This window comes from Bemisia tabaci, chromosome 9 (assembly GCF_918797505.1).
Source record: "Bemisia tabaci chromosome 9, PGI_BMITA_v3".
NCBI classification, from domain to species: domain Eukaryota; kingdom Metazoa; phylum Arthropoda; class Insecta; order Hemiptera; family Aleyrodidae; genus Bemisia; species Bemisia tabaci.
Genome location: NC_092801.1, coordinates 15577774 through 15593276, shown reverse-complemented (window position 1 = coordinate 15593276; position 15503 = coordinate 15577774). Strand labels below are relative to the sequence as shown.

The 15503-nt window shown below is 39.8% G+C and overlaps 1 protein-coding gene across 8 annotated transcripts in view; it reads right to left on the bottom strand.

Moving 5' to 3' along the window:
• Positions 1-15503, bottom strand: part of tmod (tropomodulin) — a 266526-nt gene that overhangs the window by 71297 nt on the left and 179726 nt on the right. Inside the window, exon 1 of one of the 8 annotated variants that reach the window (XR_011900493.1) lies at positions 7697-8012. The exons of the other annotated variants lie outside the window; for them this stretch is intronic. The gene's annotated coding sequence lies outside the window, so the exon portion shown is untranslated. Of the gene's footprint in view, positions 1-7696; positions 8013-15503 lie in introns of those variants that run through there. 8 annotated transcript variants of the gene reach the window in all.

Here is a 15503-nt window from a genome sequence, read left to right as displayed (position 1 = left end):
GCAATTGTACGTAATTCCTTAAGTCATATGCGGCTTATTTATCCTTAGCTTAACATAGGACGTTGTTTTCTAGTTCTAGTGAAGGTGTTTAGTGTCAAATCGAATTCGGCTTATAACTGCTTTTTCAGAATCTTCTTGCTGAATTTTACATTACCCTAAACCCAAGTTTGGTGACTCCAATCAACATTTTATGACTAAAAATACGGAACGAACGGTCGTGGTTTTACTCGACTCCAATCGAGGGGCTTGGAGGACAAGGCGCACAAGTGCAGATTTTGAAAAAATTGAGTTTTCATGATGTCAAGTAAAACTAGCCTTAATGCATGCCTATGCTGTGAAAAATTCGCTCCCGAATTCCAATTTTCAAGCATCAAAAAGTCAGTTTGAACTTTCTTTCCACCATAAGGATCCAACTTCTCCCATCGACTCACTCCACTGTACGCCGCGTCGCCTCTTCGCGCTACGTCACGCGACCCCCGACCCGTACGCGCGATGACGTCATAAATACGGTCACGACCCTCCGGCATTGCACCTTCTTCATCAGTGACGTCATACAGCACGTGCAAGTCGGATAAAAAAAGCAAAAAGTATTTTTTCCCAACTTTGGTCCTCCTTAGTCATCTCATTTTTTATTGTACGCGCTTTGTAAGGTCCGTTGATCTCCCCGGAATGCTAATTAGTGCTTGTCGAATGGAAGATGTGCAAGGGCTATCAATTCCGTAACACGAGCTCTGCGTTACGTAATAATTAAGCAATGCACCTCGATTTTTATCTACGGACTTTTCTGGAGCGACTGAACTTAATGACCCTTCCATGTAATTATTTTTTTCGTGCGAACGGTGCTATAACTCATTGGACACTGTCCAAGTCACGTTCGGTGTGACGAGATGTTCGCGAATTCAAGCTTTCCTTGCGGATCTTTTAAGAACAGCCTGAGTGAATTGGATCGCGTTTAGCAGAAAGGAACCAAGCCACATCACTCGTGGCCAAATTTAACTGGGCGATTTAATTTTTTACAAGAGAACCTGTGTACGCATTCATTCGACAATTTGAAGGGATTTGCTTCGTGCTTTGCGGAAAATTCACTGAAATTTACACAAAAATACGCACAACAGTTTTCATTTAAAAAATTAGATTGCCCAATTGCGTTTGGTAGCAGATGATGCGGCATGGTTCCTTTCTGCTTAACGTTGTCCAATTTAACTGTTGCGTGTCATCTGTTTTAAGGAAACCAAGCTTTGAACTTTTTAATATGTATATGATATAGTTTTTCGGGTGTATCTTTCAGAATCTGAAATGTATTTATAGAAGGGTTTAAAGCAGTGGCGAGGCGTGACTGATCGATCATCGATATCTCCCAATTGGAAGCCTTGGTAAAGAATCGACTATTAGGGTGTTTGTTGCGATGCGAACACCCTGTTTATGGATCCTTTTCCATGGGTTTAAATGACAGATGAATCGATATACAGCAAAGTACGCCACCGGCCATCCCACTGGTTCAAAGGGGATAAATAGTTGAGTTCTGTGTTAAAAAAATAAAAAAAAATAAAAAAACACAAGAAAAAATTCGACACGTGAAATCTGCCGTGCTGAGGAAAAGCGCCGTATGAGCATTCAGACGTTGCCAAAATTCATTGGACAAATCACGAATTTCCGGGAGAGTTTGTGAATATTTTTCTTCCAATTGTTCAGAGAATTTTGTTCGTGGTTTCATCTGAAGTGCCTGAAAAGCTCCAAGTAAAAATATTCACAACTTTCCTCAGAAATAAACATTTTATCGGAGGAAATTAGGCAACTCTTGAATGTTCCTACGGTGTTCTCTTTCAGCAGCAGTAAGGTGGATTCACGGAAGAAAAGTTTAAAAATTGTTGATAATCAGCAACCTCACAAAAGCTTTTTTTTTTTTTTACTTCTTAATTACTTAAGAGATATCCTCGGTTTTGACGGGCCCTCTCTGCGAAAGTTTCCTAGTTATGATCTCAAGTCTTCATGGCTCAATAATGAAGATGCTTACTTTGGCAAGTCACTAATCTGAATAGAGCTAAGAATCCTTGAAGATCTTGATGGGAATACTTTTTTGCAATTAGCAGAGTCAATAGGGACTAATTGCCTTCGCTATTCTGCCGTGCTAAGAAGGATCACCGTATGAACATTCGAGAGTTGCCGAATTTCCTCCAGTAAAATGTAACTTTTTCAGGAAACTTGTTAATATTTTCCCTCGACATTTTCAGATGCTATAGATTAAATTGTGATTGAAATCCTGTAAAATATTAGTATACAAATATCCACAAGTTTTCCAGGAATTTCGTATTTTATCGAAGGAAATTTGGCAACACCTGAAGGCTCATACGGCGTTTTTCCTTAGCACGGCAGTATCTTGCCGGTCAAAACGACAGTCATCGATGCGAGACTTATCGGATGTTTATGACTTCACGAGTCATTTTACAGTGTAAAACACTTCGTGACTAATGGGTTCTCCTCAAATTTGCACGATGAACTAAAAGGTGTCCGCCCTCTTCATTCTTCCTTACCACGCACGCAGGAGTGCCTACAATGGTGTCAACAATGGTAAAAGTACCTAACCATGATCTCGGTTGCCAGTTCCGAAGTTAGAAAATCTCCTCTCGAATTGTATTTTTCAAGAGGATACCAAAAAGAAAACAAGAGCAGCAATAGAATTGCAGGCCGAGTGGCACCCCCTATAATTATGCGAGTCGTCTCTGATTGGCTGATCCGCCTGGTACCCACCCTCTGGGCCCCTTATGGAAAATAACGTGGGGCTCATTTTTCATCGAAAATATCTCGAAAACAAGGAAAAATGAGTCGAACATTTCAGAAATCAACTCTCCAGATTTTCTGAAGAGATTGATGGGTAATACATGAGACTTCATTTTTCAAAAACACGGTATAATTCGACGTGGAATTTCGTTTTTTAAATTTGAATTATGACTCTTGGTGCCGTGAAAAAACAAAGTTCCAGGTCGAACTGTTCGGTGTGTCAGAGAAAAAAGTACCATATCGATGGTGTAAGTCGGCAATCACATAACTCGGTTTGCGACATCGCAGACTTCCTGTCATACTTTATTTTTTAAACGGAAAACTACTCAACGGAAATTCTTTAAAACTGCCGAGATTTTACTTCTCTGTGCGAAGAAAATTCTGCAAAAACTTCAAGGAATGATGTCCGTTTGTTCTCCTTTAAAAAAATAACATATGTAGAGGCGGAGATTTTCAGACACCGCAAACGAGTTATGTGATTGCCGACTTACACCGTCAATATATTACCACGAGAGACCCTATGGTTATTCCACCATTTATCCCCATAGTCTATAAGAATCACGCAAATTAACCAATAAGATCGCTCCATACTCACTATGTCTTCTTTATCTATCGCTTCCCTGGTAAAAATTGGCAGTAGAATGTGTGTTCCAAAATACCATAGACCTAAAGCCGGCTGTAAGATTTCCAATAGCTTCTGTATAGCCGGCTGTACAATTTCTTATAGCCTTTTATAGCCGATGGCGATTCAGCAACAGCCAGACGATAAAGTTTATGCTAAACGTTACTAAATACGGATACTAGGACTTAGTTAGTTTTTGGACTACCGCTCTCTTTATGTGCCGTAGTATCTTGATTTATTTTGCGAGGAAAGCTCCGTACTTTTGAGGATGACTGTCATTCTTAATATGTTGGAGCGCCTTCAATTTTTTATGACACTGTGTAATACCTCTGGTGTGAAATAGTTGCTTCAAGCGCCGTGGACGCTGCGGCGCGGCGGGCGGGCAGCCAGCGCGAAACGCGCATTGGCGCCTTCAAACCTAACAGGGATACTTCACGCATTGCGCAATGCGTGAAGTATCCCTGTTAGGTTTGTAGGCGCCAGTGCGTCGCCGCTCCGCTTTGTGTTAGGCTCTAATATTTAATCTCGCGGAGTCAGCGTTTTTCAACTCATGATTTTGAAATGTTTGCACACTCTGTATGGACTATTCTCAATTTAATTGATGAAAAAAAAAATATGTTTTAAAGGAAAATATTATGTGTGCTTTTGTAAATATTAAGGTAGTTCCGTATCAAACTTAATGATTTCCAAAGCACACGAATTTCTACACAATTTCTGATAGCCTTTTAAAGCCAATGGCGATAAAGGGTAAAGCCCGGCGATAGGAACTATAGCCCGACTGTATACTTTTTTATAGCTTCGTATAGCCCGGCTATATGATTCGCTCCGCTTTCTACAGCCAGCTATATGATTTTCAATAGCGTTTCTTTAGTCCGCTATAAGAACTCCTATGGTATTTTGAAACGCAGCTCCTATCGCCAATTTTTACCGGGGTTTATCTATCAATTTCAATCTATCAGCCCGCCAGATCTAACGTGCGTTTTATTGGAGGCCTCTTCCCGAGAGGCTACTTCCAGACATGGTAAAAAATTCGGTGCGAAGAGGAGTGAGTCAGGGAGGGAGAACATATTAAAATAAAACTAGATTTATTGGGTGGAATAAGGTCACTGGCAAAATCGAGTCGTCGAGTGGGACTACTAGTAAACAACTCATTGTGAGCAGTATTCACGCTTGGATGTTGGATGAGGTCACGATGAAATATGCCGGCGATCAACTTTGAATCGGGGTGAACGTTAAGTCAAAGCTATTTATCGGATTAAAAAGACAAATAAAGAGAAGAATAAGAAAAAAAACCGCGATTTCTGAAGTGGCGACGACTGTTAGAAACAAGCCTAAAAAATTGTAAATTTCAAAGAGACTCCTCTTGAAATTTATGGAAAAATACGTTAAATTTATAAAGACCACTGTTGAAATTCCTGTTTCAAGAGACATTTTTTTTAGTATTCATTACAAGAGTTAAAATTTAAATTTTAAAAAGTGTTGAAAATGCTTGAACAATGTGCAGGGGCTTTTCATAATTTGAAATGTTTGACAAAAATGTTAGCAAACTTTTGAAAAGTCAGTTAGTTCATCTTCAGCATCTTAAGCTAGATCTTAGGTTTTTGCAGAAAATATGAAGAGTGAGTGCAGATACAAAAATTTAGATTCTTAACTTAATAGAAGCAAAAAATTTCAAAATGTTGGTTTTGCACTCTGTTTTTGAAGGCCTCTATATACTTACGTAAATTTTACCAGACGCGCATTTTACTTAAAAACATGTATCTAGGAAAAAAGGTTTCTTAAAATGGAAATTTTGACAATTTTTCTAAGAATATTTGAGACACGCTTTTAAAACGATTGAGTCGGTCCTAAATAGCAACAACTGTTAAGGGGAAAACCCTTTAAGAAACTGTTACATTTTAAAAAAGGTATATTCTTTACGGTTATAATTTAATTGAAAAAGAACTTATTTTTCTGAACATTTACGCGTGGAAGGTAAAATTTAATCAAATAAGTTTTGAAAAACTTTTGAAAGACACACTTTAGATTTTTAACGCATAAAGTAAAATGATTAAACACAATTAATTACTTTGATTTTGTGATTTATATAATGAAAGAAAATGTTCGCCGAGCTGCAATGCCGCACAATGTGTGCATTAGGAATTTTGAAGTGTGTACTAATATTTTTTACACACTGAATTCACACAACACCACTCAAGAAAATTGCATTCGCACATTCAGAGCTTTACAAGATTTTAAACTTTCAACAACATTTCAGCGGAATAGATAGAAACATAGGAAATAGTGGAACCGAGTATCAGAGAATTCATGAATATTTCGTCGCTTGGCTGACATAAGGGCGTGCCTACACATTGAGATGAGCCCGGAAAAGCATTGAATTGTATGGAGGACAGGGTTCATTGCAGAGTGTAGTTACGCCTTTATGTCAGGTAGGCGACGATTTTTACGACGTACATATAGGCAGTTTTGCTCATAATTTGCGTGCCATTACATTCCAACACGTGCCGAAGATTTCACTACTATTTTTTTACGCAACAGTGGTCACGAAGAAGAAAATAGATAAAAATAACGCATCGTCACATATTGATGAAGCTGCCTGCTGCAATTGGTCAAGGACACCGAGGCGAGAAGTGCATTCCATGAAAGTTCGAAACAGCGTTGCAGTTCATCACGACGCGTCGAGTTATTGCGCTATGAATTATGATCACAAGTACATTTTCCTCTTTTGTAGAGAAAGAAGAATGACACACAGTAGCTTAAATGGACCGCGTTTAACAGAGAGGAACCAAGCCACATCAGCTATTGCCAAATTAAACCGGGCAAGTCAATTTTTTACGAGAGAACGTTTGTGCGTATTCCTTTGGAACTTTTATGGAATTTGCGTCGTACTATGGAAAAATTCACTGAAATTTGCACGAAAGTCCGCCCGACCGTTTTCATATAAAAAATGAATTCATCCAATGTAATTTGGCAATAGCTGATGTGGCTTGGTTCCTTTCTGTTAAACTCGGTCCAAATGGACTGCATTCTGCAATTTGGACCTATAGATTCTAGCCCGGTTTAAAAACAACGCATTTGTCATTAGTTTCCCTATGCACATAAGTGTTTTTCCAGAAGAGCCAGAATTTATAGGTCCAAATTGCAAAATGCAGTCCAAATGTAGGGCCGTCAGGGCCGGCGGGCCCACGGCTCTAGGGGACCCAGTCGTCTGTTGAAATTTTTAATTTTTTGTAAAAATGTTTTCATGCTTTCTTTCAGATACGAAAACATAATTTACTACACACGTAAACCTAAATGCAGTGCAAATGTTTATTTTTAAAAACAATTTTATGCATAATCAAGCGCACAGAAGTTCGACTGTTGATTTCCGCGACTAGAGAACATCATTCCTTAATAATTGAGCTATCAGGAGCGGGGTTTATATATAGGGGGTTGGGGGGGGGGGGGGGGCCGCCAAAATTACAATTTTTGAGCGGGCGGCCCGCGCTGGTAAATTCCACCACTAGTCACTGATTCAACACCAGAGAATACACGCAGCTTCTGATACATACTTTGAAATCAATTTGTTGTCCCTTGATATTTACTAAATTTCTTTCTCTTTTTTTTTGGTTTTGCTTTTCAGCATGGTTGACCTTAAGATTTTACGATGCAGTTAAAATTTGCGTACTCAACTGTATCACGCTCCGCCTGCGCCAACGTAGGAAAAACCTCGATGAGGTTGCGGAGTATCTTTTTTGTTTCGTTTAAGCCCATTCCGCAGTTTCATGCACAGCCATTTCTACTGGTTTCCTTTTTCTTTTCTGATACCGTCAACGCTTCACTTCAAAAGCTCAGCGAAACGACAGGTTTATCGTTTTCTGAGACTTAATTTCTATTTGATGACTTGCTTTAATGGTCTTTTAATTTATCCATTTTTAGGTTTAATTCATTAACCATTCAATTAAAAGTGGCGGATGGCTCATAACGTTTTTTTTACATTTTAATTTAGATTTTTTTTTTTTTTTAGGTGACATCTTAATTTTTTAAATCTGATTCTGTTCGTCTCATCTAGATATACATCGTCGCTTCGCTGTGAATGATGTCGCAGATTCGTCTTTTGAGAGTTAAATTAGTCACATTAGCCAGAAAATTGGAAATACTAAAAGGGTGGCGTAGCAATTCTCTAAATTTTAAGGTTTAGTTAATTTTCTCAATTGAACTCACGTTCGTCTCATATAAATATGCCGAATTATTTAAAAACCAAAAGGAAAAGAAGGGGGATAATCGGAAATCGAGCCAAACAAAAATCACCCTTACCGGTAAGCGAAAGGTTCACGATTCTCGATCAGGAGATCAGCTCACACTATCCTCGACACAACCACACAACTTAATCCAAAGGGCGTGAACACAACCGAAAGAGGGCGGGAAAAAAATAATCAAAACACTGTCGGATTTAAAACCCACGCACGCGGATTCGAAAACCGCCGGAACGGCGGCTGAAAAAAATCCCAAAAATCAGGAACAATCCACACTCATAATCGAAAAATTACGAGAAACCGCGAACTGACGGAGAGAACTGACGGCACGATCAGCTGATCTGGTCGGCGCTTGGCTGTTGACTGAGGAGCGGCGTCGAGCGGGCAGGAAAGCGACGTCTCACGAAGGATAAGTTGGGGGGGGGGGGAGGGGGCAATGGGCATTGGGGGTCGGGGGGGTTATCGGGACCGAAAGCGTGATGTCATTGTCTAATTGGTGCACGATTAGCGCAGCGCCTGCATCGACCGCGGTGCGTTTCGCGTCGAAGTCGAGTGTTCTTACTCTCGCTAGGTTTTGGAACCATTTGAGTTTTTTCGATATTATTTTATTTCCTACTTTCTCGCTCCCCTTGCGAGGGGAAGTGTTGTCATTGTAAAATTTGTTCTGTAGAAAAATTGAAATTTCGTAATTTCAACAATAAAAACACACTAGAATACAAGGCTAGAGGAGACATAAAACAACCAGGACTTTTATTGTTCTTCTTAAAACTTTTTCTTACCGATTTTTCTAAAAATTGTTGTTGATACTTCACTACAGCTGTTTCGAGCAACCGCTCATCGTTAGGTGGTTGAAAAAATGTATAAATACTAAAATTACGATGCGTTTTCGCGATCGTGAGTGGCTTCATTTTAGTTTTTATACATTTTTTAACCACCTGACGATGAACGGTTGCTTGAACCAGCTGTAGTGAAATATCAACAATTTTTAGAGAAGCCGGTAAGAAAAAGTTTTACGAAATTCGATAAAGTATGGCCGATAAAGTTAACAACAGAGGTGATACGTTTATTGTTGTCTGCATTCGGGCTGTTGTGACTCTCTCTCTTATCATTTCGTAATTTCTTGGCGTTTTAAGGTGGAGTTAAAAGATACGTCCTTGAAAAAATGTGTCAGTCCGTTTGGCGTCCCTGATTTCTATGTACGATCATGATTCAAAATCGATTCATTCACGCTCATTCAGAATGGGCATGGATGACCATGTTCATGCTCCCCGTAAGTATGCACGATAAGTGATTTCGAGGTACGACAGAATTTGGAGGGCTAGGGTCAAAGGCAAGATTTTGACCAAATTACCAGAATTTACACCGACAGCTGATTTGTTTGACTTGTAGGTTGTGGAGCATATGCTTTTAATTCTTTATTTCTTACTGTTATTCAATTGTTTAAGCTCTATTTGAACGTTCTGTGTTATCTTATTTTTTACTTCAGTACTTTAACTGAGGGGCTTGAGGGACAAATGGGATAGGTGCAGTTTTTGCTACTTAAAGTAGCACTTGTTCATGGCCGGATTCAGGGGGTGGCCACATGGGCCGTGGATCTTGGCGGCAAATTTTGCAATTTGTTTAAATAAACGTATAAAAAAATCTGATTCAGAAAAAAATTACAAACGAGAAAAGGCGACGAAACCTCTGAATTCTTGAGAGTATAGTGATTTCTAATTTTGTCGTCTTTCGGTGATACCAGAGACAGCACCTTTTATTAGCTGAGTTAAAAAAGAAAGCAAACACGCTATTTGGCCTGGCACGGCACGGCGCAGCGAGCAATAATGACGAGGACTTAAGATGATAAGAAGAAGCCCTCGGCGCGGCGATCGGCATGAAACGCGTATTAGGGCCTGGAAGACTGCATGAATACTTCACGCATTGCGTCAAGCACAGGGGGTTCAGCAGCGGTCGGCGTGAAACGCATAGCGCCTACAAGACTGTGGGAATACTTCACGCATTGCGCCAAAAACAGTGCGCTCAGCAGCGGTCAGCGCGAGACGCATAGCGCCTACAAGACTGCACGAATACTTCACGCATTGCGCCCAACACAGTGCGGGCAGCTCGGCGGGCGGCGGAAGTTAATATTATTAAGCCACATTTATGTTTGTTCTTTCTTAATGTTTTCGTTCATTTCTTATAAATGGAAGGCTTTGTCTACACAGAGATAGGTTTACGGAACTTAACTTTTGCGCAAAGTTCCGTGAACTTTTGCTAGAAGTGTTAACGGGGTTTTCGCAAAAAATGTGTCCAACACAAGTAAACGCGTCTCTCCCTCCGGCACGTTTACTTGATGGTATTCATTGATGTTTTAAAACGAATGAGAGGAAGGCGGCAAAATATAGGCGGCGAATGGGCGGCAAGGAGGTAAATCCGGCCCTATACTTGTTCAAAGTTTCAAAATTACATGGAGTCTTATGGTGGAAAAAAGTTCGGACTCACTTTTTGATCACCAGGCAAGAGGCTAAAAATTCACTTTTCGATACTTAAAAATCGAGTGGTCACAATGCAGATGAAACCTCTTGATTTAAATAGTCCGAGTAGCGGGATAAATCACCCGAAAGGGCGACCTCAGTCGCAGCCTTCGCTGGAAAAAAAAAAAAAAAAAACACATTGGATCTAGAGTCCAGACTTTTGAAAACATTGACAAGAAAAAATACTCTTGAATCAATCGGATTTTTGCTTGAATCAAAACTAAATCCGCTTAAATTAAGAGGCTTGGTTCTTTATTTGAGCTAGATTCTGATTGAATCAAGAGTACTTTTTCTTGTCGATGTTTTTAAGAGTCTGGACTCTAGATCCAATGTGTTTTTTTTTTCCAGTGTTGGTGTCACACTGAAGAAAAAAAAGTAACGGACTATCTAGATGTACCGTCCGTTTCGGGCTCAGAGGCAGAAAGTTCCGGGTGCTGAAGCCGAAGCTTCGATTGCACCTGGTGCTACGCCCAAAACTTTCGGCCTTTGAGCCCAGAGGTACCCCACGGTATGTCTATGTAGCTCGTGGGTAAGTATTCAACGGCCGGAGTTTTTTTTCGGTGCAGGTTTTTCAGAAAACACTGGAAAAAAAACACATTGAATCTAGAGTTCAGACTCTTAAAAACATCGACAAGAAAAAATACTCTTGATTCAATCAGATTTAAGCTTAAATCAAGAACCAAGCCTCTTAATTTGAGCGGATTTCTCTTTGATTTAAGCTTAAATCTGATTGAATCAAGAAACCTTTTTCTTGTCAATGTTTTCAAGAGTCTGGACTCTAGATCCAATGTGTATTTTTTCCAGTGAAGATAAAGAATCATCCGTTTCAAACCAGAAAAAAACCTATGTTTTTTCCCATCAACGGCCCAACAGACGCAAAATGAAGCCGTTGGCTACTCTGCTAGGCAAAAACCACTTAACTTGATTAGGATCATATATCAGATACGCGATTTTTACTAAGCAAGGCGATTGAGTCGTAACGAAAGTTGCCGGATTACGCGATAACATGTGGACTATTTTACATGGACTTGGATGGAAAAGTGCTGATTTTCCAGCACTATCTGGCATCATTGGCGCAACGAACCGCTCTTTATAACCATTGATATTTTCTCACCCGGCGCAGCGCCTAATTGGTCGGATGATTTTGAATAGTCGAGCGATAATTGAGGCCAATTTGAGCCTAACGGCAGCGCCTACTGTTTCAACAAGTGCTAACCGAACGGTACAAATTCACCGCACTGGTAAAAAGACTTAACTGCTATAAGTCGTTTTTTTATATGGGAAGTGGAAAATACTCGTGAGATAAGGGCCACGTTTAAATGCAGTTGGGTTTTATTTCTATTTAATCGTGGAGTTGTCAGAGGAACTAACATGGTGAGGATAAACGACGGATGCTCATCTGAATGTTGACACATTTTCCGCGAAATATTTATTTTTAGTGCAGTTAATTATATCATCTTTTGAAATTTTTAAAAATATGACACCAACAGCAAAGGCTGTCAAAATAACGTTTAAAAAGAATAATAAATTTTAATAAAACAACCCTTAACAAACTATTAAAATGTTTGTTCTCAGAAACCGTCTACGGTGTTATTTTTTATGCAAGATTTACGAGAGATACAATTTTAGTAATAAAAAAAAGTGTTAAGAAAACTCGTAAAAGATCTACTGGATTTTTTTAACGGCTACAAAGTTAGTAAAAACCATTAAAAAGCAGTGATTTTCCAAGAGACTTTTTAACGTTTCCACCAGACTTAAATTCTTTGTAAAAAAGTAACCCGAAAGAGTTCCCTGAAAAATATTTTTGACAGTTTGTATTTTTATTTTTAGCAAATTATGTTTGAAAGGTCATTGCTACGAGAGGAATTGAACGGCAAGTAAAATTCGCTAAAATTTTCGAAGAAACATCCTTACATTTTTTAAAAAATTCGTAAATTATCATAGAAAAGGCAACGTTTAGATGTTCTTCCATTTGCAAGGTGGAATGCCTCTCCGCATGACTACGGTGCAAAGACAACTGTTTTTCGGTGTAAACAGTTGCTCTTGTTGACTCAACTAATTTTCTGGTGTCTTTGAATGTCCCGAGAATTTTCACCGCGGGGTAATTTGCACTTCACGGCGACAGGTTTTAATAGGGACTGTCTCGGTCAAGGTAATTGAAACATAGTGCGCAGTGGCGTGGCGTGGCGTGAATTGCGATGTATCGATTGTTCTGCCATTTAAACCTATGGTAAAGAATCGATTATTAAGGTGTTCGCTGCGGACACCCTGTTTATCGATCCTTTTCTATAGGTTTAAATGACATAACAATCGATATATCGCATAGTACGTCACGCCACTGATAGTGCGCACTTCCGTGAAGTAATATCGATGTCTAAAGTGTGAAACCACGTATCGCCATCGCGATGTTTTAAAATTCGAAGTGGCTATTCGTCGGTACGGTACCGAGGGATAAATGGCTATTCGTCGGTACCGTACCGATGAATAAATAGCTATTCGTCGGTACCGTACCGATGAATAAATAGCTATTCGGCGGTACTTTGATTTTAGTACGTAAATTATATTAAAGATATGATTTCTTAATAATATTTTGGTGGAAGTTAAGAGCTAAAAATTGGGTGAAAGATGGAAAAAAAACCCAACACGAGTTGTAAAGAAATATTCTCCAAATTTAATTTATGTATTTAATACTCTCACATAATACTGAAATGTACTACTCTGTAGTCATCATCAAGAACGCTTCTTTTTTCGGGTGGTGGGGCCTTTAGTTTCATTTGCAGATGTTTTCTTTCGTTTTCGTTTTTCGGGGGGATTTTCCACAGATTGTCGGTCGGCAACGGTGCGATTAAAGGAACAAAGTTGTCTTGCTGGCAGTTTAGGTCGCCCTCGTGAAATGACTTTACTCTTAAATTTTAGCTTCGTGAAGCTCTCTGCACTGACATTTTCGTCAGATGGAGCAGCAACAGAAACCGAAGATTCGCTAGTGGTGGAATAGCTCTCTGCACTATGATCGTTGTTAGTTGGGGCAGCAACAGAAACCGAAGATTCGCTGGTGGTGGAATAGCTCTCTGCACTATGATCGTTGTTAGTTGGGGCAGCGACAGATACTGAAGATTCGCAAGCCGTGGAGCAGCTACCATGAACTGACAATAGTTGTACATTTGTTCCAGTCCTTACCATGTTATCAATCATCTTGAATGAACTTAAATAACTGTTGAATTGCGTGGTTCCGTGGTTTGAGGTTAGGCTAGCAATGTTTAAAACAATGGGCAGAATCATGTTGTACTTTTCACGCACACTTAGTGCCTTTACACTTTGTTCACTCTCCTTCAAATCTCCAGAAAAACCATCAGAAAATTCTTCCAACAGTGCATCAACCTCTGGGCATTCTGTATCTAAGCAACCATTCTTCGGTACCGACGAATAGCCATTTATTCATCGGTACGGTACCGACGAATAGCCATTTATCCATCGGTACCGTACCGACGAATAGCCATTTATCCGTCGGTACCGTACCGACGAATAGCCTCATCCTTTAAAATTTCCGCTCAAATTTTATTTTTTCGAGGGAAAAAAAGCCATCGTTATAACTTGAAATTGCAGGATATTCTTCCAGTAGAGAAGAAAATTCTAGGCGATTTTCAAGAAATTACATAGACTATAGTTTTCCCAAGAAAAAATAAAGAAAGATTGCGTTTCTTGAAAATTCAGCGCGTGATCGCAGCGAACACCTTAATAATCGATTCCTTACCATAGGTTTAAATGGCAGAACAATCGATACATCGCAATTCACGCCAGCCCACTGAATGCGATACCTACACGAGGTGAGGCGCACGCACGGACGCACGGTGTCGAATTTGGAGAAAGTTGATGCTTTCTTGACAGTCAGTCGATTCCCGGTTATAATCTCTGTTATAATCCGGGCGCCCTCACGTTCTTGTTGGGTTGCGATTAGTGTTGCTCGGTGTTTGGTGCTTGTCGCACTCGGTCAACATGAGCCTTCGGTGCTGGGAGGGGACGGGCCATTGAATTCTAAGAGGGTTTGACGGATTCTCTCTGTCTAGACAGTTGTTAGCAACAAATCGTCGTTCTTCAGATGTAGAGTCCCTTTATAGAGAGAGTTGAGACAACGCGGCTTATGGATGTCACAAACGGGAATAAAGACTGCACAAATCGGACGTTTGCTGTAATCTTTGATCAACCCATTCCCGAATTCCTGTCTCCGTTACCTCTCTCTAGAGTCCCTTTATACTGAGAGTCAAGACAATGTGAATCCATTTCTGATTGGTTCCCGTATTTTAGGCCTTAACAGTGTCACAAACGGGAATAAAGACTACAGTTTCACCGATTGCAAAGATTATAATCTGGAATGGATCGGGGAATTACGGGTTCGGCAAGGAACAAACGGAATGAGGGAAGGAACGAAAAAAGGAATTCGAGAATGGGCCGATCAAAGATTACGAAAAACGTTCAATTTCTGTAATCTTTATTCCCGTTTGTGACTCCATGAGGGGTGTTGTCTTGACTCTCAGTATAAAGGGACTCTACCTCTCTCATTCCATTTTGTATTTTTTGGGGCAATTTGGCAACTCTCGAATGTTCATACGGCGTTCTTCCTAAGCACGGCAGCATTGCGGTGTCTCAAAATTTCAGCTCCTATTTCAATTTATTCCAAGGGGAAAGCCAACTTCATGCGGCTTGATTTGAAAAACATATCGATGGCCACAGTGTGACACCCACTTATCGACGGTGAAACTACCAAACCACGTATCTCGTTTGCGGTGTTTAAAAATCTGCGCTTACATTTTATTTTTATGAAGTAGACCAAATCAATATCATTCCTTAAAATTTTCACAGAATTTTCTCCGCACGAAGAGGAAAAATCACAGAAACTTTCAAGACTGGACGTTAAGTAGTTTTTTATTTAAAAAATAAAGTACGACAGGAAGTCTGCGACGTCGCAAACCGAGATACGTGGTTTGGTAGTTTCACCGTCGTTATCCTATTGCAGCGTTTCAAAATTTCCATTATTATTTTATGTTTTCTATGAGAAGCAGGCCAATTTTATAGCTTGAATATCATAATGTATACATTGATTTTCTGCCAACAGAGAAGAAAAATCTTCCAAGTTTTCAAGTAATTATGAAATTGTTAACATAGTCCGGGAAACGATAAATTCTTCATGCTAACGTCCGGGCCTCGTATAGCTCCTTTCTTTCTGGGTTGGTTCCCATGGTTTTTCGGGGGTTTTTATCGTTAAATAATTTTTCCAGTAAAATTCGGCAACAAAGATGACCTCTCTTTCGCTGGTGGTCCCATCGCGACCTTGACAGTGAAACCGGTCGCTGAAACTTG